This window comes from Carassius gibelio, chromosome B22 (genome assembly GCF_023724105.1).
Source record: "Carassius gibelio isolate Cgi1373 ecotype wild population from Czech Republic chromosome B22, carGib1.2-hapl.c, whole genome shotgun sequence".
Taxonomy (NCBI): domain Eukaryota; kingdom Metazoa; phylum Chordata; class Actinopteri; order Cypriniformes; family Cyprinidae; genus Carassius; species Carassius gibelio.
Genome location: NC_068417.1, coordinates 46488294 through 46490793, shown reverse-complemented (window position 1 = coordinate 46490793; position 2500 = coordinate 46488294). Strand labels below are relative to the sequence as shown.

Here is a 2500-nt window from a genome sequence, read left to right as displayed (position 1 = left end):
GCTTTTGGGTTTTCTTTCCTACTTATATAATGTACTGGCGATTAGATTGGCTGGTCTTTAAATAGCCCTCTCTTTTCTGCTGTCTTCGCTTACGGCCATACCAACCTGGCTATGCCCGATCTCGTCTGATCTCGGAAGCTAAGCAGGTTTGGGCCTGGTTAGTACTTGGATGGGAGACCGCCTGGGAATACCAGGTGCTGTAAGCTTTTTGGACATTTTTCACTTAGTATATAATAATTTTGCCAAAAAATAGAGTCAATGCCCGATCTCTGAATATTAGCAGGTTTGGGCCTGGTTAGTACATGGATGGGAGACTGCCTGGGAATACCAGGTGCTTTAATCTGTTTGAAAAATTTCACGAATTATATAATAATCTTTCATTAAAAAAAAAAAAAAAAAAAAATAGAGTCAATGCCCGATCTCTGAATATTAACAGGTTTGGGCCTGGTTAGTACATGGATGGGAGACTGCCTGGAAATACCAGGTGCTGTAAGCTTTTTGGACATTTTTCACTTAGTATATAATAATTTTGCCAAAAAATAGAGTCAATGCCCGATCTCTGAATATTAACAGGTTTGGGCCTGGTTAGTACATGGATGGGAGACTGCCTGGGAATACCAGGTGCTGTAAGCTTTTTGGACATTTTTCACTTAGTATATAATAATTTTGCCAAAAAATAGAGTCAATGCCCGATCTCTGAATCTTAGCAGGTTTAGGTCTGGTTAGCACTTTGATGAGAGACTGCCTGGGAATACCAGGTGCTTTAATCTCTTTGGAAAATTTCACGAATTATATAATAATCTTTCATTTAAAAAAAAAAATAAAATAAAAAGAGTCAATGCCCGATCTCTGAATCTTAGCAGGTTTAGGTATGGTTAGCACTTTGATGAGAGACTGCCTAGGAATACCAGGTGCTATAAGCTTTTGGGTTTTCTTTCCTACTTATATAATGTACTGGCGATTAGATTGGCTGGTCTTTAAATAGCCCTCTCTTTGCTGCTGTCTTCGCTTACGGCCATACCAACCTGGCTATGCCCGATCTCGTCTGATCTCGGAAGCTAAGCAGGTTTGGGCCTGGTTAGTACATGGATGGGAGACTGCCTGGGAATACCAGGTGCTTTAATCTGTTTGAAAAATTTCACGAATTATATAATAATCTTTCATTAAAAAAAAAAAAAAAAAAAAAATAGAGTCAATGCCCGATCTCTGAATATTAGCATGTTTGGGCCTGGTTAGTACATGGATGGGAGACTGCCTGGGAATACCAGGTGCTGTAAGCTTTTTGGACATTTTTCACTTAGTATATAATAATTTTGCCAAAAAATAGAGTCAATGCCCGATCTCTGAATATTAACAAGTTTGGGCCTGGTTAGTACATGGATGGGAGACTGCCTGGGAATACCAGGTGCTGTAAGCTTTTTGGACATTTTTCACTTAGTATATAATAATTTTGCCAAAAAATAGAGTCAATGCCCGATCTCTGAATCTTAGCAGGTTTAGGTATGGTTAGCACTTTGATGAGAGACTGCCTAGGAATACCAGGTGCTTTAAGCTTTTGGGTTTTCTTTCTTACTTATATAATGTACTGGCGATTAGATTGGCTGGTCTTTAAATAGCCCTCTCTTTGCTGCTGTCTTCGCTTACGGCCATACCAACCTGGCTATGCCCGATCTCGTCTGATCTCGGAAGCTAAGCAGGTTTGGGCCTGGTTAGTACTTGGATGGGAGACCGCCTGGGAATACCAGGTGCTGTAAGCTTTTTGGACATTTTTCACTTAGTATATAATAATTTTGCCAAAAAATAGAGTCAATGCCCGATCTCTGAATATTAACAGGTTTGGGCCTGGTTAGTACATGGATGGGAGACTGCCTGGGAATACCAGGTGCTGTAAGCTTTTTGGACATTTTTCACTTAGTATATAATAATTTTGCCAAAAAATAGAGTCAATGCCCGATCTCTGAATATTAACAAGTTTGGGCCTGGTTAGTACATGGATGGGAGACTGCCTGGGAATACCAGGTGCTGTAAGCTTTTTGGACATTTTTCACTTAGTATATAATAATTTTGCCAAAAAATAGAGTCAATGCCCGATCTCTGAATCTTAGCAGGTTTAGGTATGGTTAGCACTTTGATGAGAGACTGCCTAGGAATACCAGGTGCTTTAAGCTTTTGGGTTTTCTTTCTTACTTATATAATGTACTGGCGATTAGATTGGCTGGTCTTTAAATAGCCCTCTCTTTGCTGCTGTCTTCGCTTACGGCCATACCAACCTGGCTATGCCCGATCTCGTCTGATCTCGGAAGCTAAGCAGGTTTGGGCCTGGTTAGTACTTGGATGGGAGACCGCCTGGGAATACCAGGTGCTGTAAGCTTTTTGGACATTTTTCACTTAGTATATAATAATTTTGCCAAAAAATAGAGTCAATGCCCGATCTCTGAATATTAACAGGTTTGGGCCTGGTTAGTACATGGATGGGAGACTGCCTGGGAATACCAGGTGC

The 2500-nt window shown here is 40.5% G+C and overlaps 4 non-coding genes across 4 annotated transcripts; all 4 read left to right on the top strand.

The window, feature by feature from the left end:
- The first annotated feature begins 87 nt into the window (after nucleotides 1-87).
- Nucleotides 88-206, top strand: LOC128007760 (5S ribosomal RNA). The gene has a single exon (XR_008179510.1). It is a non-coding gene; the product is annotated as a 5S ribosomal RNA (ribosomal RNA).
- An 801-nt stretch (nucleotides 207-1007) lies between these two features.
- Nucleotides 1008-1126, top strand: LOC128006196 (5S ribosomal RNA). Its single transcript, XR_008178826.1, has one exon. It is a non-coding gene; the product is annotated as a 5S ribosomal RNA (ribosomal RNA).
- A 512-nt stretch (nucleotides 1127-1638) lies between these two features.
- On the top strand, nucleotides 1639-1757 carry LOC128007759 (5S ribosomal RNA). Its single transcript, XR_008179509.1, has one exon. It is a non-coding gene; the product is annotated as a 5S ribosomal RNA (ribosomal RNA).
- Nucleotides 1758-2252: 495 nt separating this feature from the next.
- LOC128007757 (5S ribosomal RNA) lies at nucleotides 2253-2371 on the top strand. Its single transcript, XR_008179507.1, has one exon. It is a non-coding gene; the product is annotated as a 5S ribosomal RNA (ribosomal RNA).
- The last annotated feature ends 129 nt before the right edge of the window (nucleotides 2372-2500 follow it).